This window comes from Amblyraja radiata, chromosome 22, assembly GCF_010909765.2.
Source record: "Amblyraja radiata isolate CabotCenter1 chromosome 22, sAmbRad1.1.pri, whole genome shotgun sequence".
In the NCBI taxonomy this organism is placed as follows: Eukaryota; Metazoa; Chordata; class Chondrichthyes; order Rajiformes; family Rajidae; genus Amblyraja; species Amblyraja radiata.
In genome coordinates, this window is record NC_045977.1 from 41,722,400 (window position 1) to 41,746,765 (window position 24,366).

At 45.5% G+C, this 24,366-nt stretch overlaps 1 protein-coding gene and 1 long non-coding RNA gene across 11 annotated transcripts in view; both read left to right on the plus strand.

Moving 5' to 3' along the window:
• rbfox1 (RNA binding fox-1 homolog 1) overlaps nt 1-24,366 on the plus strand; it is a 778,480-nt gene that overhangs the window by 545,429 nt on the left and 208,685 nt on the right. Inside the window, exon 1 of one of the 10 annotated variants that reach the window (XM_033041161.1) lies at nt 10,616-10,715. The exons of the other annotated variants lie outside the window; for them this stretch is intronic. The gene's annotated coding sequence lies outside the window, so the exon portion shown is untranslated. Of the gene's footprint in view, nt 1-10,615; nt 10,716-24,366 lie in introns of those variants that run through there. 10 annotated transcript variants of the gene reach the window in all.
• Nucleotides 3,716-13,567, plus strand: LOC116985996. The gene is made up of 3 exons (XR_004415385.1): nt 3,716-3,734; nt 7,338-7,343; nt 13,142-13,567. It is a non-coding gene; the product is annotated as an uncharacterized LOC116985996 (long non-coding RNA).

A 24,366-nucleotide genomic window follows, 5' to 3' on the forward strand; every position in this document is an offset into this window, starting at 1 on the left:
ATTTTGCTACGAGCTAATTTCTAATTGCATCAAATACTGAACTCCCCAGATTTTGAGCCGCTGTGTCTTTGAATTTGGCAATAAATATTAACGATAAGCAATTGGAATCAGACGGGGCGAAAGCGCAACTTCTTTTTTCCCTTTCTGTGGTTTTTGAGTCTGTTCAATTGGAAAGAGCAAAGGATCAATTAGCATCGTGGAGTGTGAGGGGGAAATTGTCGGAGACGCCATCGCAGCCAATGCTCGTCAACTCCTAATCCATCAGAAGAAAGATATTAATGATTAAATTATCATTATCAATATATTTCATGTCGGCCCTGTTCCGAGACTTTGATTGGGGACTGGACATCTTTACAGCATAGTTTCCCGCAGGAATAGTGAGTAATCCGGCATTTGTATCGTTCAGTTTCAGTTAATGACAATCTTCCTTCTTTACGACTTAGTGGAATGTGTTTATTTCTTTCCCCCTGATGCCAACATCACTGATGCCTGCTCTTTGATAAATATTCTAATTGCTTGCAGTAAAAAGCCATGTAGGATTGCACAACACAATCTAAACCATCCTTTTATCCGCCTCGAAATGTTTCCCTCGTAGGTCTTCAGATGTATAATTTATAGATTGTAGCCCATGTTTCCTCAAAGGCTAAAGCTTCCTCTCTGAAGAGAATATTCACATATCTTCATCAACAATCATTTTGGTCAACACCGTCTCAAATAATTATACCTCTATCAGAAAAGTCTTCAAGCTCTTTCAATATCCGTTTAAAAATCGTGTTATACGTTGCCAAATAGACTTCAATTATATTTTTTGAGGTAAGAAGATAACATAGAAACATAGAAAAATAGAAAATAGGTGCAGGAGTAGGCCATTCGGCCCTGCGAGCCTGCACCGCCATTCAATATGATCATGGCTGATCATCCAACTCAGTATCCTGTACCTGCCTTCTCTCCATACCCCCTGATCCCTTTAGCCACAAGGGCCACATCTAACTCCCTCTTAAATATAGCCAATGAACTGGCCTCAGCTACCTTCTGTGGCAGAGAGTTCCAGAGATTCACCACTCTCTGTGTGTGAAAAATGTTTTTCTCATCTCGGTCCTAAAGGATTTCCCCCTTATCCTTAAGCTGTGACCCCTTGTTCTGGACTTCCCCAACATCGGGAACAATCTTCCTGCATCTAGCCTGTCCAACCACCTTAAGAATTTTGTAAGTTTCTATAAGATCCCCCCTCAAACTCCTAAATTCTAGCGAGTACAGGCCGAGTCTATCCAGTCTTTCTTCATATGAAAGTCCTGACATCCCAGGAATCAGTCTGGTGAACTTGACTTATAAACAGTTTGGATTTAGTAACAGAATCCCTGCCAATTAATATTGTTTTATGCTAAGTTCTTCATCGGTAGTATTCTAATACAGTATAAAATAACATGGTTCAGTATGGTATAAAATTGTAGCATGGTCTCGACCCGAAACGTCGCCTATTCCTTCGCTCCATAGATGCTGCCTCACCCGCTGAGTTTCTGCAGCATTTTTGTCTACCTTCGATTTTTCCAGCATCTGCAGTTCTTAGTTAAACATGTCAGTATACATTTCAGTTTAGTTTATTGCCGTGTGTACCGAGGTACAGTGAAAAGCTTTTTCTCGCATGCTAACCAGTCTGCGGAAAGACAATACATAGAAACGTAGACAATAGGTGCAGGAGGTGCAGGTGAAATCCAGTTACAATCGTGAATTTGCAAATCATTTTGCAAAATTTGACAGCTACGTTACCTGATGTTTTCCACTGTTGCTTGTTGAGTATAAAACAATGTCAAAAATGATGGAGAAACTCAGCGGGTGAGGCATCATCTATGGAGCGAAGGAATAGGTGACGTTTCGGGTCGAGACCCGGAAGGGTCTCGACCCGAAACGTCACCTATTCCTTCGCTCCATAGATGCTGCCTCACCCACTGAGTTTCTGGAAGAGTCTCGACCAGAAACGTCACCTATTTCTTCACTCCATAGATGATGCCTCACCCGCCGAGTTTCCCGAAACGTCACCTATTCCTTCGCTCCATAGATGCTGCCTCACCCGCTGAGTTCCTCCAGCATTTTTGTCTACCTTGGATTTTTCCATCACCTGCAGTTCTTTCTTAAACATTAAAGGAAGTCAAATTATTTTACAAAAACTCTGGGGATATTTATTATAATTAAAGAAATGGAATCTCTGAGAGCTACGTTTAAGATATTACAAATATCGGAAAGACGAATTGGCTGTTGAAAAGACCAATTAAATTAGCCGAGTCTTTCATTGGAACATCTCCTTATAAAAGTTAAAAATAGCAAAATAATTCCTACTTTCTGTTGATGTTTATGGTTTAGGTATTAGAGTGTGTATGTCTGACAAGAGAATCTTATAACCCTACGTCTAGAACAGTTATTGTGTGGAGCCATGCGGAGAACTTGATTAACATTGAACGCCTGGAATAAATTGGCCCCTTATAATTGAGTCTCCAGGTCAGAGAAACATAGAAACATAGAAATTAGGTGCAGGAGGAGGCCATTCGGACCTTCGAGCCAGCACCGCCATCCGTTGTGATCATGGCTGATCGTCCCCAATCAATACACACAGAGAGTGGTGAATCTGTGGAATTCTCTGCCACAGAAGGTAGTTGAGGCCAGTCATTGGCTATATTTACGAGGGAGTTAGCCCTTGTGGCTAAAGGGATCAGGGGGTACGGAGAGAAGGCAGGTACAGGATACTGATTTGGATGATCAGCCATGATCATATTGAATGGCGGTGCAGGCTCGAAGGGCCGAATGGCCTACTCCTGCACCTACTTTCTATGTTTCTATGTATATAACCCGTGCCTGCCTTCTCCCCATATCCCTTGACTCCACTAGTCCCTAGAGCTCTATCTAACTTTCTCTTAAATCCATCCAGCGATTTGGCCTCCGCTGCCCTCTGTGGCAGGGAATTCCACAAATTCACAACTCTCTGGGTGAAAAAGTTGTTTCTACCTCAGTCTTAAATGACCTCCCCTTTATTCTAAACTGTGGCCCCTGGTTCTGGACTCGCCCAACATTGGGAACATTTTTCCTGCATCGAGCTTGTCCAGTCCTTTTATAATTTTATATGTTTCTATAAGATTGCCCCTCATCCTTCTAAATGTCCCCATCATGTTGTTCAAGCTTATTACCCAAATGGATATGTTAACCAAAACTTTAGACTTTAGAGCGATACAGTGTGGAAACAGGCCCTTCGGCCCACCGAGCCCATGCCGACCAACACTAGTTCCATCCTGCAGGGACAATTTATAATTTTAACCAAACCCAGTCAGCTCACAAACCTGTACGTCTTCGGAGTGTTGGGGGGGAAACTTGAGCACCTGGAGAAAACCCACGCAGTCACGGGGAGAACGTCCCAACTCCATACAGACAGCAGCCGTTGTCAGGATCGAACCCAGGTGTTTGGCGCTGTGAGGCAGCAGCTCTACCCGCTGCGACACCATGCTGCCCCTAAGTTCAGAAGCATAAAATGACTAACATGGAAATCAACAAGAGGGTGGTGGGTGAATGGAACAAGCTGCCAGAGGAGGTAGTTGAGGCAGGTACGAAAACAACATTGAAAAGACTTTTGGACAGGTACGTGGATAGGACAGGTTTAGAGGGATATGGGCCAAATGCAGGCAGATGGGACTAGTGTAGATGGGGCATGTTGGTCAGCATGGGCAAGTTGGGCCGAAGGGCCTGTTTCCGTGCTGTGTGACCCAGACTAAATATATACCAACTATCCTTTAGGTAAAGATGGTGCCATTCGGAGCCATTCATGCTTAATTACTTTATTTCTATATAGAGCAGGCTGCAATGACATTTCTTGAAGCTCACTCAGTGACCAATAGATACACAGTGATGGTATGTTCAACAGTACCAACAACAATATGATATGATACAATAGATTGTTTATCCCAGGAGGACAGCCGTAATGGCGACAGTCGTAACACACCACTAGAAGATGCCGGATGGTGCTGGAATCTTGAGCAGAACATAAAGTGCTAGAGTAGCTTGGTGGGACAGACAGCATCTGTGGAGGGAATGGTCAGATGGTGTTTCAGGTTGGGACCCTTACTCAGACGAGACTACTGGTTTTAATTTATTTTTGAGCATTTCAATTCATTCTATTTTCCAAAAAATATATATATATTTTTGTTTTTGTTTTGAGACACAGGAAATTGTAGATGTTGGTTTATGAAAAAAGATTCAGTGGGTCAGGCAGCATCTGTGGAGAACATGGATAGGTGACGTTTCACAGAGTGCTGGAGTAACTCAGCGGGTCAGGCAGCATCTGTGGAGAACATGGATAGGTGACGTGTCACAGAGTGCTGGAGTAACTCAGCGGGTCAGGCAGCATCTGTGGAGAACATGGATAGGTGACGTTTCACAGAGTGCTGGAGTAACTCAGCGGGTCAGGCAGCATCTGTGGAGAACATGGATAGGTGACGTGTCACAGAGTGCTGGAGTAACTCAGCGAGTCAGGCAGCATCTGTGGAGAACATGGATAGGTGACGTTTCACAGAGTGCTGGAGCAACTCAGCGGGTCAGGCAGCATCTGTGGAGCGAAGGAAATAGGCGACGTTTCGGGCCGCAACCCTTCTTCAGGATATGGGACGTTTCACACAGTGCTGGAGTAACTCAGATTCAGATTCAGATTCAATTTTAATTGTCATTGTCAGTGTACAGTACAGAGACAACAAAATGCATTTAGCATCTCCCTGGAAGAGCGACATAGCAAATGATTTGAATAAATAATAATAAGTGATAATAAGTGTCCGGGGGGGGGGGGGGGGGGGGTGAGTGGCAGTCACCGAGGTACGTTGTTGAGTAGAGTGACAGCCGCCGGGAAGAAGCTGTTCCTGGACCTGCTGGTTCGGCAACGGAGAGACCTGTAGCGCCTCCCGGATGGTAGGAGGGTAAACAGTCCATGGCTGGGGTGAGAGCAGTCCTTGGCGATGCTGAGCGCCCTCCGCAAACAACGCTTGCTTTGGACAGACTCAATGGAGGGGAGCGAGGAACCGGTGATGCGTTGGGCAATTTTCACCACCCTCTGCAATGCCTTCCGGTCGGAGACAGAGCAGTTGCCATACCATACTGTGATGCAGTTGGTAAGGATGCTCTCGATGGTGCAGCGGTAGAAGTTCACCAGGATCTGAGGAGACAGATGGACCTTCTTCAGTCTCCTCAGGAAGAAGAGACGCTGGTGAGCCTTCTTGATCAGAGTTGAGGTATTGTGGGTCCAAGAGATGTCATCGGAGATGTGGACTCGCAGGAACCTGAAGCTAGAAACACGTTCCACCTCCGTCCCGTTAATGTGGATGGGGGTGTGCGTGCTGCCCCTGGACTTCCTGAAGTCTACAATGAGCTCCTTGGTCTTCTTGGAGTTAAGGGCCAGGTTGTTGTCAGCGCACCATGCTGCTAAGTGCTGGACCTCCTCCCTGTAGGCCGACTCATCATTGTTGCTGATGAGGCCAATCACCGTTGTATCATCTGCATACTTGATGATGGTGTTAGTACCATGTACAGGTGTGCAGTCATAGGTGAAGAGGGAGTAGAGGAGGGGGCTCAGCACACAGCCCTGTGGAACGCCGGTGTTCAGGGTGAGGGTTTAAGAGGTGTGCTTGTCTAACCTAACAGACTGGGGTCTGTTGGTTAGAAAGTCCAGTATCCAGTTGCAGAGGGCGGGGTCGATGCCCAGGTTACCGAGTTTGGTGATCAGTTTTGATGGTATAATGGTGTTGAATGCTGAGCTGTAATCGATGAACAGCATTCTTACGTAAGTGTCTCTGTTGTCGAGGTGGGAGAGGGCGGAGTGAAGTGCCGTTGAGATGGCATCCTCCGTACTCCTGTTCTTGCGGTAGGCAAACTGATAGGGATCCAGTGTGGGGGGTAGGCAGCTTTTGAGGTGTGCCAGGATCAGCGGGTCAGGCAGCATCTGTGGAGAACATGGATAGGTGACGTTTCACAGAGTGCTGGAGTAACTCAGTGGGTCAGGCAGCATCTGTGGAGAACATGGATAGGTGACGTTTCGGGTCGGGTTCCTTCTTCAGACATTTGTGTTCACACTATTTAACTGATCTGCCTGTACGTTACTCTGCCTGTGAGCGCACTCTGCTTCATTACTGCAATTAGCCAAAGTACTCCAGCAAAGGGAAGAAATCGTAGCGAACACACCAGGGGAAATATGAAACCAGAGATGAAATGTGATTTGTTGCTGGATTGTGTGGTGGGCGGCAAAAACATTGGCCTGATCAACAACAGCGATTATTTTAAGAACCATTGCCTGTTTTCGGAAGCATTTCTTATTCAGCATAATGCAATAATTGTGTACATGGCAACAGAGAGAAGAATGTATTTGTGTAATGGCTTTTAGTAAAGTGCTTCACAGAAGCATTATCAAGTAAAACCTGACACCAAACCACAATAAGGAGATACTTGCAGAAAAGTGGTTTGATCTCACATCGCCACTTTCCCTGAGGAAGGATGGAGAGGGTCCAGAGGAGGTTTACGAGAACGATCCCAGGAATGAGTGGGTTAACCTATGATGAGCATTTGTCAGCACTGGGCCTGTACTCGCTGGAGTTTAGAAGAATGAGGGGGAACCTCATTGAAACATACAGAATAGTGAAAGGCTTGGATAGAGTGGATGTGAAGAGGTTGTTTCCACTAGTGGGAGAGCCTAGGACTAGAGTTCATAGCCTCAGAATTAAAGGACGTTCTTTTAGGGAGGAGATGAGGAGGAATTTCTTTAATCAGAGGGTGGTGAATCTGTGGAATTATTTTCCACTGAAGGCTGTGGATATTTTTAAGGCAGAGATAGATAGATTCTTGATTAGTACGGGTGTCGAGGGTTATGGGGAGAAGGCAGGAGAATTGGATTAGGAGGGAGAGATAGATCAGCCATGATTGAATGGTGGAGTAGACTTGATGGGTCAAATGGCCTAATTCTACTCCTATTCCTTATGACCTTTTGACCTTGCGCTGTGTGGGAGGTCCATTTTCTATGAAAAAATAAAATATGAATGAAAATGGGAGACTTGCTGAGTGGATTGTGAAGTCCACAAACGTTATCCTGGTAGACACATTTGAATCACAAAGAACCCCGGGGGATACTTAATGGCATCTGCTGATATAGTCATCGAGCTGTCCAGTGTGGAAACAGGCCCTTCGGCCCACCTTGCCCGTGGCGACCAAGTTGGCCTGCTGGTCTTGTCCGATTTGCCTGCATTGGGAAATAACTTTGAACGGGCGTAAACGGGTGGGTGATCAATGGCCATCGTGGACTCGGTGGGCCGAAGGAGCTGCAGATGCTGGTTTAAACCGAAGATACACACAAAATACTCCTTTGTTGCAGAGATGTTGTCTAACCCGCTGAGTTACTCCAGGTTTTTGTGTCTATCAAAGGGCCTGTTTCCTTGTTGTATCTCTCAACTAATCAAAACCATACACTACCCTTACTGTTGGCCCACACATTCGAATTGCTTTGCACTCTGTAGTCCACACAGGTATAATCATATAACCATATAACAATTACAGCACGGAAACAGGCCATCTCGGCCCTTCTAGTCCGTGCCGAACACTAACTCTCACCTAGTCCCATCTACCTGCACTCAGACCATAACCCTCCATTCCTTTCCCGTCCATATACCTATCCAATTTATTTTTAAATGATAACATCGAACCTGCCTCCACCACTTCCACCGGAAGCTCATTCCACACCGCTACCACTCTCTGAGTAAAGAAGTTCCCCCTCATGTTACCCCTAAACTTCTGTCCCTTAATTCTCAAGTCATGTCCTCTTGTTTGAATCTTCCCTACTCTCAATGGAAAAAGCTTATCCACGTCAACTCTGTCTATCCCTCTCATCATTTTAAAGACCTCTATCAAGTCCCCCCTTACCCTTCTGCGCTCCAAAGAATAAAGACCTAACTTGTTCAACCTTTCTCTGTAACATAGGTACAAGTCCTGCTCCATGCACTACACAGTGGGCCTTGGCTGCTGGTATATTTCCAAGTAGAAACTCGATGAGGGAAACAGTGCTGGATCGTCAATGCTCTGCCTCTCAGCGGTGTTTGCTGCCGCCAAGAAAATTCTTGATTCTAGATTGAGAACAGAGTGCTGGAGTAACTCAGCAGATCAGGCATCATCTCTGGAGAAAAGGAATAGGTGACGTTTCGGGTCGAGATCCTTCTTCAGACTGAGGGTCAGGGGAAAGGGAATACGAGAAATGTAGAAGATAAATAGAACAAATGAATGAAAGATATGTTAAAAAAAAAGGTGACAATGATCAAGGAAAGGTGGAGCCCACAATGGTCCATTGTTGTATTGGAGTTAACCTGGAGTATTGTGTGCAGTTTTGGTCCCCTAATTTGAGGAAGGACATTCTTGCTATTGAGGGAGTGCAGCGTAGGTTCACCAGGTTAATTCCCAGGATGGCGGGACTGTCATACGCTGAGAGAATGGAGCAGCTGGGCTTGTACACTCTGGAGTTTAGAAGGATGAGAGGGCATCTCATTGAAACATATAAGATTGTTAAGGGCTTGGACATGCTAGAGGCAGGAAACATGTTCCCGATGTTGGGGGAGTCCAGAACCAGGGGCCACAGTTTAAGAATAAGGAGTTAGCCATTTAGAACAGAGACGAGGAAACACTTTTTCTCACAGAGAGTGGTGAGTCTGTGGAATTCTCTGCCTCAGAGGGCGGTGGAGGCCGGTTCTCTGGATACTTTCAAGAGAGAGTTAGATAGGGCTCTTAAAGATAGCGGAGTCAGGGGATATGGGGAGAAGGCAGGAACGGGGTACTGATTGGGGATGATCAGCCATGATCACATTAAATGGCGGTGCTGGTTCAAAGGGCCGAATGGCCTACTCCTGCACCTATTGTCTATTGTGTAAAACACGCTCGTTGTTGGTTATGCCTTTGTATCCAAAAAGTTAATAACCTAATATTTTAATAACGTTGAACTATCGTAGCCCTGAATAAATTTCCGCCTTCCTTCAATTTCACTGCCATCCTCTCTCTGGATCAAATCTTCTTCTCCATGAGATGGGGAGGGAGGCATAGATATCTATAGATAGATATATAGATGCATAACCCTTGCCTATATACCAGCATCTGCAGTCCCTTTCTATACAAACATGCTTTTCAAATTGTTAAGCAAAATATTTATTTTTATGTATCTGGAGTTTGCTTCTCAATATTAATCATTTGAAACATGGAAATAATTGAGGCGTTTCACTTCATGTTTGTGGATTCCACTCAGTTTAAGTACACATACACGACAGCCTTTTCGAATTGAGCAACCGCCTTTAAAATTCAGATACGTCTAAAATGGTATTTATGGATTTTCTTTGAAAGGTTTTTAATTATTAAAATCCAATCTCATGAATTATAAGTGCCATTCTCTGAGTGAAGTTTTCTAGTCTGCGCTGTAAATTTCAAGTAAAGGTTCTGTGTGAAAAAATGCTCAACATTTCAGATGTGACGTTTCTCATTTGGAAAATAAAAATTCACTTCCTGGTTCTTGCAAATTTCGAAATCTGATTTTAAACCTTGGAAATGGGCCTTGCCTTTTATTTAAATTTTTTTTTAAATTGTAATAAAATTTCCACCAGTTACCCGTGCAGAATTATTTTCCCCTCGTGCTTTGCCTTACGAAGATCATTATATCTTTCTTTTAAAAATATACATATATGTAAAGGCACTGATTTATAAGGCAGACAAAGCAATAATCTCGTTACATTTGCCATGCTTTACACAGTGTATTTTCTAACATTATGTCATGTTTTTTTTATTTTACACATCACAATCATAAGAGTCCAGACAGACAGAGAGAGAGAGAGGAAATACAGTCCACGCATTATCGTTTTTAATTTTTATTTATTTTGCAAATAAGCCTGGCCGTGAGATTCTGCGTTCCCTATCTGCATTCCTGAGTTAAAAAGCCTGCGTTTTTATATTTCATTTTGTTGTGTGGAGGTGTCTATTTTTCCACCACCCACGCAGTGAACGCAGCGAACTGTGAAATATATTCATTGTTACTCCACAACAGCGGTGGAGGATCGGAGTCATCAGTGATAATGCACAACAGTTGAAGGGGGGAGAGCAGCACACATTACCTGTATTATTTAGGCTGCCTTTTTCATTATAGTCAAGGAAATGGTCTACAATTCGATTAAGGTGCGATTTGGGGGGGGGGTGGCAATATTCCAGCACCACTGACCCGCTCGTCAGCAGTTCACATCAGAAGTCTACTCGATAAAGTTCCCAGTGTGTTATTCAGTCTGAACTCTGCTTCGATTGGGATTCCTTTTTATTATCCTTTACATTTCGTTACTGCTTCCCCAGTTATTTATATCTGCGGGCAAAATTATTGGCTGGCTTGTATTGGGAAGGCAACCAATAGTGTGAGATTTCTCACCCTTGCGTGAGCTTGCATTGTAGTTCTGAGAAGCACACAGATGATTAATGAGAGGAGAGGAGGGGAGAGGAGGCTGCCTGATGCCAGATCACTAAATTTCCGATCCCTTTCCCCCTTCTCTCTGCATATCCCATCGCAGTCTCCCTTCATGCTTTTTTTTGCTTTCTCTCGCCCGGCCCCCCCTGAAGCCAATCCCTGGTCACCCACCCCTCCCCTCCCTGTGAATAGCCATCTCTAACCCTGCAACAACTAGCAGTCCAGTCCGGTGAGTTTGCATTCAAACCAAGAAGTGTGCAATTTAAAGCTGTCGACGTGACCCTGTAAGGGATTAAGACAACTGTGTTTTTTATTCTTGACAGTAACATAGCACCAGAGACCTGATAGAGAAAAATCAAAGTATCATTTTTGTTTTTGACAAGAGGTTTTTGCCCGCTGGTACAGCTGAACTTCAGTTGATCGCTGTGTTTCTTTTGTGCTGCTTAATTGAAATTGCCCCTTTATAACCCTTGATTGCTTAGAAGTGCACAATTTGTTATAAGATGTGAGATAATGATATGTAATTGTACGAGCCTCATCTTCCTTTTTATCTGCCTCCATTGCTTCGTAGTATATATCTATCTTAACATTACGCAGGAGGAGCGGGCATGATGAGGACATCTCTATTTGAAATATGTAAACAGCATCATTTAATGTTGCCCTTTTTATCTTGTCACCCTTAACCATAACCTTACTTTAAATCTTATCATAAGCGCAGGAGGATGAGGGGTGATCGGTGATCTTACAGACAGAGGTGTACCCCAGAACAAGGGGTCACAGTTTAAGGATAAGGGGGAAACCTTTGTTTCACGTGCTATCCAAACAATTTACATAATATTATACCGCTTCTTCCCCTCTGTTAATGGCTTCTGAACAGTTCGGCCCTTCCATAAGCTAGAGTACTGTCCGATTCACCTCTACCCCATTGTGGACATTGGACTTTGTCTGTGGAACTGATGCGCTACAATGCTGAGAACTATATCCTGCACTCTGTATCTTCCCCTTTGCTCTACCTGTTGGACTGGAGTTGGAACTGCTTGTATCCATGCTTGCTAGATCTGATCTGGATAGCACGCAAAACAAATGTTAGGACTTTCACATGAAGAAAGACTGGATAGACTCGGCTTGTACTCGCTAGAATTTAGAAGATTGAGGGGGGATCTTATAGAAACTTACCACATTCTTAAGGGGTTGGACAGGCTAGATGCAGGAAGATTGTTCCTGATGTTGGGGAAGTCCAGAACAAGGGGTCACAGTTTAAGGATAAGGGTTCTTTTAGGACCGAGATGAGAATTTTTTTGGTGAATCTGTGGAATTCTCTGTCCACAGAAGGTAGTTGAGGCCAGTTCATTGGCTTTATTTAAGAGGTAGTTAGATGTGGCCCTTGTGGCTAAAGGGATCTGGGGGTATGCAGAGAAGGCAGGTACAGGATACTGAGTTGGATGATCAGCCATGAGCATATTGAATGGCGGTGCAGGCTCGAAGGGCCGAATGGCCTACTCCTGCACCTATTTTCTATGTTTCTATGTATAACGTCATGAGGGGAATAGATCGGATGAGTAGTTAAGGTCTTTCACCCAAGGTGGGGAATCTAGAACCAGAGGGCATAGGTTTAAGGTGAGTGGGGAAAGATTTAATGGACAATAAACAATAGGTGCAGGAGTAGGCCATTCGGCCCTTCGAGCCAGCACCACCATTCAATGTGATCATGGCTGATCATCCACAATCAGTACCCCGTTCCTGCCTTCTCCCCATATCCCATGACTCTGCTATCTGTAATAGCCTTATCCAGCTCTCTCTTGAAAGCATCCAGAGAACCTGCCTCCTGAGGCAGAGAAGTCCACAGACTCACAACTCTCTGTGAGAAAAAGTGTTTCCTCGTCTCCTTCTAAATGGCCTACCCCTTATTCTTAAACTGTGGCCCCTGGTTCTGGACCCCCCCAACATCGGGAACATGTTTCCTGCCTCTAGCGTGTCCACGCCCTTAACAATCTTATATGTTTCAATGAGATGCCCTCTCATCCTTGTAAACCCCAGAGTATACAAGCCCAGCTGCTCCAAATAGGAACCTGAGGGGCAGCTTTTTTCTCACAGAGGATGGTTCATAAATTCTCGGGGCAGAATTAGGCCATTTGGCCCATCACGTCTACTCCGCCATTCAATCAATAGACAATAGACAACAGGTGCAGGAGTAGGCCATTCGGCCCTTTGAGCCAGCACCGCCATTCAATGTGATCATGGCTGATCATCCACAATCAGTACCCCGTTCCTGCCTTCTCCCCATATCCCCTGACTCCGCTATCTTTAAGAGCCCTATCTAGCTCTCTCTTGAAAGTATCCAGAGACCTGCCAGAGGCAGAGAATTCCACAGACTCACCACTCTGTGTGTGTGATGGCTGATCTATCTCTCCCTCCCCAGCCCCATTCTCCTGCCTTCTCAGTGGGGGGTATAGGCAAGGAGCTTGCCAGAGGAGGTAGTTGAGGCAGGTACAATAACAACATGTAAAAGATACGTGGATAGGAACAGGGACAGGAAAGGTTGTGAGGGTCATGGGCCAAACGCAGGCAGATGGGACTGATGTAGACGGGGCACATGTGGACAGGTTGGGGCTGAAGGGTCTGTTTCCGTGCTGTGTGGCTCTAAAGACCATCCAGTGAGTTAGATCGCCATCTATTCCCTTCGCAACTGCAGTTCATGGTGATGATGTACGTTTTCCACGACTGTTTGCATGTTCCTGCAAGGCTTTTTTATTGGATTGGAATCGCAAACGGCATCATTCTTCTCATCAATGCAAGGAACGGAAACGCATATCCTGTTCCTCCAGAGATTCAAATTGAAAAATAATTGTGTTATATGTAGCTCAGTAGCTCATTAATTTGTAAAACTCGTGTTAATTAAGAATAGTTATGTAAAATGTATCCTCGATTCCAAGAAAGATAGTAGAAATTGCTGTCCAAAACGGAAAGAACAGCTTGATATGAAATACTTTAACATCAGAGTAAGAAGATGATGGATTGAAGCCCCTCTGATGCAACATGTAGCCCAGTCCAGCACCCAGGCCAGAACCATCTACACTGCACGTTGCCTTGAGAACGCATTGCTTAATCAAAGACTATATCTCATTGGAGACCCTCGAACTATCCATGATCAGAATTTGCTGGCTTTACCTTGCACTCTACCTTGTACCTGTACAGTGTAAATGGATCCATTGTAACCATGTGTTGTCCTTCCGCTGACTGGTTAGCGCGCAACAAAAGCTTTTCACTGTACCTCGGTACACACGGCAATAAACTAAATTGACTTGTCCCACCCCGGCCATTCCTTCTTCTCCCCGCACCCGTCCGGCAGAAGGTACAGAAGCTTGAAAGCGTGCACCACCAGACTCAGGAACAGCTTCTTCCCCTCTGTTATCAGGCTTCTGAACGGCCCTTCCATAAGCTAGGGTACTGTCCGATTCACCTCTACCCCATTGTGGACATTGGACTTTGTCTGTGGAACTGATGCGCTACAATGCTGAGAACTATATCCTGCACTCTGTATCTTCCCCTTTGCTCCACCTGTTGTACTGGAGTTTAACGATTGCATTTATGTGTAGTATTAGGTTTATTATTGTCACGGTTTGAGGTACAGTGAAAGGTTTTAGAAACATAGACAATAGGTGCAGGAGTAGAGGCCATTCGGCCCTTCGAGCCTGCACCGCCATTCGATATGATCATGGCTGATCATCCAACTCAGTATCCTGTACCTGCCTTCTCTCCATACCCCCTGATCCCTTTAGCCACAAGGGCCACATCTAACTCCCTCTTAAATATAGCCAATGAACTGGCCTCAACTACCTTCTGTGGCAGAGAATTCCACAGATTCACCAAAAAAAATTCTCATCTCGGTCCTAAAAGAACCCTTATCCTTAAACTGTGACCCCTTGTTCTGGACTTCCCCAACATCGGGAACAATCTTCCTGCATCTAGCCTGTCCAACCCCTTAAGAATGTGGTAAGTTTCTATAAGATCCCCCCTCAATCTTCTAAATTCTAGCGAGTACAAGCCGAGTCTATCCAGTCTTTCTTCATGCGAAAGTCCTAACATTTGTTTTGCGTGCTATCCAGATCAGATCTACCATGAATGGATACAAGCAGTTCCAACTCCAGTTCAACAGGTGGAGCAAAGGGGAAGATACAGAGTGCAGGATATAGTTCTCAGCATTGTAGCGCATCAGTTCCACAGACAAAGTCCAATGTCCACAATGGGGTAGAGGTGAATCGGACAGTACTCTAGCTTATGGAAGGGCCGACTGTTCAGAAGCCATTAACAGAGGGGAAGAAGCGGTATAATATTATGTAAATTGTTTGGATAGCTCGTGAAACAAAGGTTCTCACTGCTGCTCGGTACACATGACAATGTTAGACCTGAACCTAATGCAACAAGGAGGGATCATGACAGAGTAAGGGGGACTGCCTCCCTTTCTAAATGTAAAGCATTTCAGGATACAGCTATCTTCTACCCCCCCCCCCACCTCCACATCAGTCTGAAGAAGAGTCTCGAATGGTCACATCGTTCCACAGATGTGCATACTTCCAGACATGATAAACGGCTTGCTTTTTAGTTTAAGGTGGACAAAAATGCTGGAGAAACTCAGCGGGTGAGGCAGCATCTATGGAGCGAAGGAATAGGTGACATTTCGGGCCGAGACCCGGAAGAGTTTCAGGAAGGGTCTCGACCCGAAACCGCTGAGTTTCTCCAGTATTTTTGTCTACCTTCGATTTTTCCAGCATCTGCAGTTCTTTCTTAACCATTTCAGGATGGTTCATGTTCGAAAGTTCTTGGAACTGAATTAATGCCATTCGGCCCATCAAGTCTACCCCGCCATTCAAAGATGGCTGCTCCGTCTCTCTCTCTCTCTCTCTCCAAACCCCATGCTCCTGCCTTCTCCCCACAGTCCCTGACGCCCGTAATAGTCAAGAATCTGTCAATCTCCACCTTAAAATGACCCATTGACTTGGCCTCCACCGATTCCACAGATTCACCACTAGTACTTGTGGAACTAGTAGCATGGACAATGTTCTCTTCTTAAACTTCTTCTTCTTTCATGTGGCGTGCGCAGCCTAAAGTTGTTGGACAACTTGGTCTATTTGATCTTCCGTTTGAGTGCACGTCGAGTTGATTGCATTAGTCTAAACGGGGCGGACCACGTGAAGGTTGCTATCTTCCACCCCGACAATGTTCTCTCCTCAGCTGGCAGTGAAGTTAATGCCCCTGTCCCACTTAGGAAACTTGAACGGAAACCTCTGGAGACTTTGCGCCCCACCCAAGGTTTCCGTGCGGTTCCCGGAGGTTGCAGGTGGTTGCCGGAGGTTGCAGGTAGTGGAAGCAGGTAGGGAGACTGACAAAAACCTCCGGGAACCGCACGGAAACCTTAGGTGGGGCGCAAAGTCTCCAGAGGTTTCCGTTCAGGTTTCCTAAGTGGGACAGGGGCATTAGCTTAACTGCTCATACATATAGCATAGTTTAGAGTGGAAATTTCCACTGACATCAATCTGACAATGCCACTATATATCATCAATATTGGAGTGATTTGCAACATCTAAAAGCTGCTGAAAGCACTTTATGTTCATTTTGGATATTTCTGTTTGTTTTGCTGCAAACTACATTCAATTAATTCTTCCTGTAGCTCCTCGCGATGGTCTTTGAAGAACCTTAATGGTTTCTGATGAGAATTTTCCAATTATTGCTGCTTTAATTTACATATTATAACCATACAGAATGATATACATGTTACATTGCATCTGCCTCATTGTGTTTGATTTCCATAAGGATCCAGTAGCTGGATCTTTGTTTACGCTAATCCAACCACATTGAGCAGGCTAGTAAAATATCCGAATGCAATTGGTGTGGAGGAAGGAACTGCAGATGCTGGTTTAAACCCAAGGCTGGAGTAACTCAATGGGACAGGCAGCATCTCTGGAGAGAAGGTATAGGTGACGTTTCAGGTCAAGACCCTTCTGAAGAAGCCTAGTCTGAAGAAGGGTCTTGGCACGAAACGTCACCCATTCCTCTCCAGAGATGCTGCCTGTCCCGCAGAGTTACTCCAGCTTTTTTTGTCCATCTTCAAATGCAATACATACAGGTCATAAGGAATAGGAGCAGAGTAAGGCCATTCGGCCCGTCAAGCCTACCCCGCTATTCAATCATGGGTGATCTTTCTCTCCCTCCTATCCCCATTCTCCTGCCTTCTCCCAGTAACCTATAGGGGTTTACACAAATGCTGGAGAAACTCAGCGGCTGAGGCAGCATCTATGGAGCGAAGGAATAGGTGACGTTTCGGGTCGAGACCCTTCTGGAAACTCAGCGGCTGAGGCAGCATCTATGGAGCGAAGGAATAGGTGACGTTTCGGGTCGAGACCCTTCTGGAAACTCAGCGGGTGAGGCAGCATCTATGGAGCGAAGGAATAGGTGACGTTTCGGGTCGAGACCCTTCCGGGTCTCGGCCCGAAATGTCACCTATTCCTTCGCTCCATAGATGCCGCCTCACCCGCTGAGTTTCTCCAGCATTTTTGTCTACCTTCGGTTTTTCCCGCATCTGCAGTTTCTTCTTGATCCTATAAGGGGTTTGATAGTCCTACATCAGATCTTTGGCAGGTGAGAGCATTATCATCTTCCAACATCTAATCATATCCTGGTGGACCTGAGACTTAACAGCAACAGCAAACTAACTTCTCCCTGCAGTGTGAGTTTTTAAGATTATAGAGGCAGGAGTCAAGAGTGTTTTATTGCCATATTTCCCGATACGGAACAATGAAATTCTCACTTGTACAACAGAGCTACAAGCACATTACTCTGTAAAACCTGCAAAAAAATTCAGTATATATATTTAAAAAAACATTTTATTTTTAAATTTGCACAATATTAGTGCAAAGTCAAAAATAATGTCCCTGAGTCTTAGAGTTAATTTCAGAGCTTATTTGTAGTGTTTAATAGCCTGATGGCTGCAGGGAAAAGCTGTTCCTGAACCTGGACATTACAGTCTTCAAGCTCCTGTACCTTCTCCCCCATGGATGATCAGGTACGTCACCTATTCCTTCACTCCATAGATGCTGCCTCACCCGCTGAGTTTCCAGAAGGGTCTCGACCCGAAACGTCACCTATTCCTTGTGACGTTTCGCTGGCTCGAAGGGCCGAATGGCCTACTCCTGCACCTATTTTCTATGTGTCTATGGCAATGGTGAGGTGAGTGTGTGGCCAGGATGGTGTGGGTCTCTGATGATACTGAGTGCCTATATGAGGCAGTGATTCCTGGAGATCCCTGCGATGGTGGGGAGGGGTGGGGAGGGGGGGGGAGGGGGGGGGAGGGGGGGAGTAATGAATATTCAGTTATCTAATAGTGGGTGTAACCTTGTGATAAATGGCCCCTTTGGAGCTTTGTCGGAGCTTCGATCATCCCGACGAGGGGGTCTGTACATCGGGCCGTCGGTAGTGGCGACTGCGGAGGGTCAAGACCCCCAAACATGAGTGAACAAAAGGAGGAAGACTGACTGAACTTTATTGCATTCCATCACTGTGATCCACCACCGTGGCGGTTGTTTATGTAAAGATCTATCGTTCTTATTAATTGTGTTGTGTTCTTTCAATTGTATGGTAACTCGTGGTAACTCAAATATCACTGTAGCTTAATTGGTGCACGTAACAATAAATGTGAATCTAATAACATGGATTCCCAAAGCTGTATCGATCTCCGAGTTTCGGCTGACCAATGCTTGCCATTTGCAGGAGTGCCGCAGATTGCCACTGGTAGAAATGTCGGCTGCACACTCGCCAACGCTCTGCCGCTGCATCTTAGACAATGTCCTCTTGATCTAGAAACCACAGCCAGCTGAAGAGCTTCCTCACCAGGTGGTCTACAAATCCCCCTTGCGCACACACAAGGAACCGCAGATGCTGGCTTACAAAAATGACACAGAGTGCTGGAGTAACTCAACGGGTCAGGCAGCATCTCTGGAGAACAAGGGCATGCAAAATTTGGTATGGGATCCTGACCCGAAACGTCACCTATCCATGTTCTCCACAGATGCTGCCTGACCCGCTGAGTTACTCCAACATTTATATCTACCTTGTTGTTTTCCTGCATCTGCAGTTCCTTCTTAAACACTAGAATCTTCCGTCTTCACTTACAAATGACCATTGAACATTCCATAAGGTGACACAAGGAATTGCAGATGCTGGTTTACAAAAACCTACACAGTGCTGGAGTAACTCAGCGGGTCAGGCAGCATCTGTGGAGAACATGGATAGGTGACGTTTTGGATTGAAACCCTTCTTTAGAATGAAGAAGGGTCTGAAGAAGGGTCTTGACCCGAAATGTTTCCTGTTCTCCACAGATGCTGCCTGACCCGCTGAGTTACTCCAGCACTCTGTGAAACGTCACCTATCCATGTTCTCCACAGATGCTGCCTGACCCGCTGAGTTACTCCAGCACTATGTGAAACGTCACCTATCCATGTTCTCCACAGATGCTGCCTGACCCGCTGAGTTATGGTGCAGCAGCATCTATGGAGTGAAGGAAATAGGCAACTTTTCGAGCTGAAACCCTTCTGGAAATAGGCAACGTTTCGGGCCGAAACCCGGAAGGGTTTCGACCCGAAACGTTGCCTATTTCCTTAGCTCCATAGATGCTGCCTTACCCGCTGAGTTACTCCAGCACTCTGTGAAACGTCACCTATCCATGTTCTCCACAGATGCTGCCTGACCCGCTGAGTTACTCCAGCACTCTGTGCCCTAACCTGTTTGTATTGCCATCAATAGGCCGGCACGGTGGTGCAGCGGGTAGAGTTGCTGCCTCACAGCGCCAGAGACCCGAGTTTGATCCTGACTACGGGCGCTGTCTGTACGGAGTTTGTACGTTCTCCCCGTGACCTGTGTGGGTTTTCACTGCGTGCTCCGGTTTCCTCCCACAATCCGAACACGTACAGGTTTGTAGGCTAGTTGACTTGGTATCATTGTAAGTTGCCCCCAGTGTGTGTAGGACAGTGCTAGTGTGCGGGGATCGCTGGTCGGCGTGGACTCGGTGGGCCGAAGGGCCTGTTTCCACGCTGTATCTCTAAACTAATCTAAAAGAAGCAAAGGGGACCATTGATCACAAGGTTACACCTTGCTCAGTGATGCCCACTAACTACCAAGAGTGTGGGATGATGTTAGTAATGGCAGCATGTTGGCTGTTAGTGGGCTAACACTGTCCGCAGACAGGCACAGGAGGTCAAACAGGTGATCAACACAGACCCGTGTGTAGACCACCAGACGCCATTACAATGCCAACCAATTATTCCAGCTTCAATATAGTGAATCTGCATAAATCAGTCCAGCATTTGGTTTGAAATATGAATATTTTTCCCTTTGATCAGATCAAGCTGGAACATGGTAGACATGCTCGTTAATTGTCCAACCAATCAAAGATGGAAGCAGGGTAGAAAGAGAATTTGTATGTTTTAATTTTGTCTTTGTGATTATATATATATATATATACACACACCCTCACACACACCCTCACACACACACACACACACACACACACACACACACACACACACACACACACACACACACTCACACACACACAAACACACACACACACACACACACACACACTCACTCACACACACACACACACAATCACACACGCACACACACATAGATATACATATGTGTGTGTGTGTGTGTGTGTGTGGGTGCGTGTGTGTGTGTGGGTGTGTGTGTGTAAGTGTGCGTGAATGTGAGTGTGTGTGTGCGTGTGTCTGAGTGAGTGTGTGGGTATGTGTGTGTGTGTGTGTGTGTGTGCAGGTGGCTGAGTGAGTGTGTGTGTGTGTGTGTGCGCATGTGTCGGTGTGTGTGTGCATGCGTGTGTGAGTGTGTGTGGGTCTGTGAGTGCATGTGTGAGTGTGATTGGGTGTGTGTGTGTGTGCACATGTGTGTGTGTGTGTGTGTGTGCACGTGTGTGTGTGTGTGTGTGCACATGTGTGTGTGTGCACATGTGTGTGTGTGTGTGTGCACATATGTGTGTGTGTGTGTGTGTGCACATGTGTGTGTATGTGTGTGCGTCTGTATTCTCCTCCCCTCTGCCCGCATGCTTTATTCAACTCTCAGCAGTAAAAGGAATTAAATAATTTATTCATGTGGCAATAACCAGAGACAGAGTGATGTATTCTTTATAACCAAGGAGCGTGTGGTCATAGTTGACGGATCAGTCATGGTCTCAGTGAAATGACAGAGTATTTCAGGCTGACCTGGTCTATTTCTGTTACCGGCGTGTATTGTAGAAACATGGAACTGCAGATGTTAGTTTACAATGTGCTGGAATAACATCTGTGGAGAACATGGATAGGTGACGTTTCACAGAGTGCTGGAGTAACTCAGCGGGTCAGGCAGCATCTGTGGAGAACATGGATAGGTGACGTTTCACAGAGTGCTGGAGTAACTCAGCGGGTCAGGCAGCATCTGTGGAGAACATGGATAGGTGATGTTTCACAGAGTGCTGGAGTAACTCAGTGGGTCAGGCAGCATCTATGGAGCTAAGGAAATAGGCAACGTTTCGGGCCAAAACCCGTAAGGGTTTCGGCCCGAAACGTTGCCTATTTCGAGAAGGATTTCGGCCCGAAACGTTGCCTATTTCCTTAGCTCCATAGATGCTGCTGCACCATAACTCAGTGGGTCAGGCAGCATCTGTGGAGAACATGGATAGGTGACGTTTTGTGCCGGGGCCCTTCTCCAACCACATGGCAAATGCAATAATCACTGAGGCAAGCACCGAATAATGGGTTGAATAATATTTCTGTTGATATATTCAAAGTAATCTTAACGATTGTGAAAGGGCATTGTTGTTCGTTTGTGGATGGAATTCATTCTAAACGATGATAAATTTATCGATATATAAAAATATATAGTTTTAGTTTTTTTTGTTTTCGGGGCACAGCGTGGAAACAGGCCCTTCGGCCCACCGAGCGAGCACTGACCAGTACAATTATACTATCCCACACACACACACTAGAGAACATTTCACATTTATACCAAGCAAATTAACCTACAAACCTACACGCTTTTGGAGTGTGGGAGGAAACTGGAGATCTCGGAGAAAACCCACGGGGAGAACGTGCAAACTCCGTACAGACAGCACCCGCAGTCGGTATCGAACCCGTGTCTCTGGCGCTGTGAGGCAGCAACTCTACCGCTGCGCCACCGTGTTCCCCCGGAGTATGTGGCATATATAGTTCATAGCAATAGCATATTTTATATGCTACATATAATAAGTTAGATGTAGTTTTCTGCCTGCATGATTTACAAAAATGGATATGAACTCCTACTGTGGAGAAAATTGTAAAATATCTTTAATGTGAAGCTATTCGTAAATTACAAAATGCTCACATCATTCGCCAATGCACTGAATTATTTACAACACTGGCAATTTATTGATTTTGTTTTTATGAAGAATCATTTTATGGCATTTTAAGAGCTTAGGTGCGTAATGGACGTGTTCTGGTTCTGCTCTTAGTCTTTTAGTTAAAGTGAAAAACTGAGACACAACGAGGTAACAAATATTAATTCTCGCATTGAAATAACATCCTCCTTAATGACGGATTGATGAAGAAGATCTAATTGTAAAAGCATACTGTCCCACTGTCAAAGAAATTAAGTGGTGTGCCTCAGAGACTTTGAATAATGGACAAAGACTTGTATGACATTGAAACCTCGTGTGAATGTAAACGGAATGTTAATCGATAAATTGTTTGCATTTTGTGTTTCTGTCTGAGCTGTGGGATGGCAAACTTTGCACCCAGGTTTATGGAAAGAGGCCTTAACATTCGTGGCGATCGCTTCGCCCAACACCTCCGCTCGGCTCGCATTCACCAACCTGATCTCCCGGTGGCTCAACACTTCAACTCCCCCTCCCATTCCAAATCCGACCTTTCTGTCCTGGGCCTCCTCCGTGGCCAGAGTGAGTCCCACCGCAAATCGGAGGAGCAGCACCTCATATTTCGCTTGGGTAGTCTGCACCCCAGTGGTATGAACATTGACTTCTCCTATTTCAGGTAGTCCCTGCTTCCTCCCTCCTTCCCCTCCCCTTCCCAGCTCTCCCACAGCCCACTGTCTCCGCCTCTTCCTTTCTTCTTCTCCCCCACATCAGTCTGAAGAAGGGTCTCGAACCGAAACGTCGCCTATTCCTTCGCTCCATAGATGCTGCCTCACCCGCTGAGTTTCCCCAGCACTTTTGTCTACCTTTAACATTCTTAGCAAGCGTTCCTGTGTGGAATTTAAATGTAAAAACTCATTGCATCCTTTACCCTCTTCCTTGGAAAAGTCCTTGGTTCCACCAATCCTGATTCGACGTGCAATTGAACCTTTTTGGGAGTCCTGCACCAATCCCCACACCATCACGGGCTGTTTGAGATGCAGTGTGTTTGCTCAAGCAAGATTCACTCCAATCAGTGGATCCCACCAAATTATAACGTCAGAAATTCCATTTATTGAATTTAATTTTCCAAGAGAACCTTTCATTAATTAAAAGCATAAACATCTTGAATATAATTTAGGAGCATTCGTCCAATTTTAATATTTATTTTTGCACTGCTTCTTGGCAGTATTATTATTTTTCCAGACACATATCATTAAAGCGGAACTGCTGATTTGCAGTTGAGGCTGTATCTTGTGAGTAATATGGATTGGAATTACAGAAAGTGCTTCAGAGTAATTATTGATCTGAAGTTGTCAGCCAATCAGGGTCCGTTTTGTAAGTGAATTCTCAGTGAATTAAATATTTGAGGAGAATTAATTTGCAAAACTGAAAGTCCTGAAATGAATGTAGGCAGAAGGAGATGCAGGACTCTTGCATCGGACACAAAGCCTCAGCAGATCCGGAGGTCTGAAGAATGCTCCCAACCGGAATTGTAGCCCAACCATGATCTCCAGAGAAATGTGTAGGAAGGAACTGTAGATGCTGGTGTGCAGCTAAGACAGACACAACACGCTGGAGTAACTCAGCGGACAGGCAGCATCTCTGGAGAGAAGGAATGGGTGACGTCTTGGGTCGAGACCTTCCTTCAGACCAAAGAAGGGTCTCACCCATTCCTTCTCTCCAGAGATGCTGCCTGACCTGCTGAGTTACTCCAACATTTTGTGTCTTATGTTCTCCACAGATGCTGCCTGACCCGCTGAGTTACTCCAGCACTCTGTGAAACGTCACCTATCCATGTTCTCCACAGATGCTGCCTGACCCGCTGAGTTACTCCAGCACTCTGTGAAACGTCACCTATCCATGTTCTCCACAGATGCTGCCTGACCCGCTAAGTTATGGTGCAGCAGCATCTATGGAGTGAAGGAAATAGGCAACGTTTCGAGCTGAAACCTTTCTGGAAATAGGCAACGTTTCGGGCCGAAACCCGGAAGGGTTTCGACCCGAAACGTTGCCTATTTCCTTAGCTCCATAGATGCTGCCTGACCCGCTGAGTTACTCCAGCACTCTGTGAAACGTCACCTATCCATGTTCTCCACAGATGCTGCCTGACCCGCTGAGTTACTCCAGCACTCTGTGAAACGTCACCTATCCATGTTCTCCACAGATGCTGCCTGACCTGCTGAGTTACTCTAGCGTTTTGTTGCTATCTCATGGTCCCCATCTGTTTCGTGATGGTGAGGCCGAGGAGATTAGTTTGGAATCAGGTTCGGCACGGACATTATGGGCTGAAGGCCCTGTTCCTGTGCTGTTCTGTGACCATGTAACTTAAACTAATACCATCATTGTTTAAGAAAGAACTGCAGATGCTGGAAAAATCTAAGGTAGACAAAAATGCTGGAGAAACTCAGCGGGCGAGGCAGCATCTATGGAGCGAAGGAATAGGCGA